We start from the raw sequence: 601 nt of genomic DNA on the forward strand, positions 1-601 counted from the left end.
TTCTAAGTTGTTCTTTACCTAGCTTTACAACTTTACATGAATGAATAAATTACTTTATTCTTTAATAATTTACGGTTTCGGACCATGTGATTTTGTTTAGTATTAAAGCAAGTAAAGGTTTCATATTTGAGTTTACTACTCTTAATTTTTAAAAAAATCAAGAGTCCGAGTTGTTTGAGAAATGAATTCAATTATTTAACAGAAAATTTGAGTTAAATTTCGTGACTTGAGACTATTTTATTCAGTCTAATGTGATTTTTTAGACGAATACATCCAGTTTTTTAAAATATAAATATTCAATAAATATTTCACAACGTGCAACACATGCTAATAATGAAAGCGAAAAGGATTAAATGTCCCTTCGAGAAACAAGGGGTGCATTGTAATATGAATTAAACGTGAATAACATAAGTAATTTAACTAAAGAGTTCTCCTAAATTAAACAAATAAAAACTTTTGAATCAAAATGCATATTTATTCCAAAACACATATTGGCCCACGACCAACAGAGATTAAACTTTTTGTTAAGAAACAAGTTGAAACTATATATATATATATATATATATATATATATATATATATATATATAATTTTCATCTCA

The sequence above is a fragment of the Olea europaea genome, unplaced genomic scaffold (genome assembly GCF_002742605.1).
Source record: "Olea europaea var. sylvestris unplaced genomic scaffold, O_europaea_v1 scaffold2117, whole genome shotgun sequence".
Classification (NCBI taxonomy): domain Eukaryota; kingdom Viridiplantae; phylum Streptophyta; class Magnoliopsida; order Lamiales; family Oleaceae; genus Olea; species Olea europaea.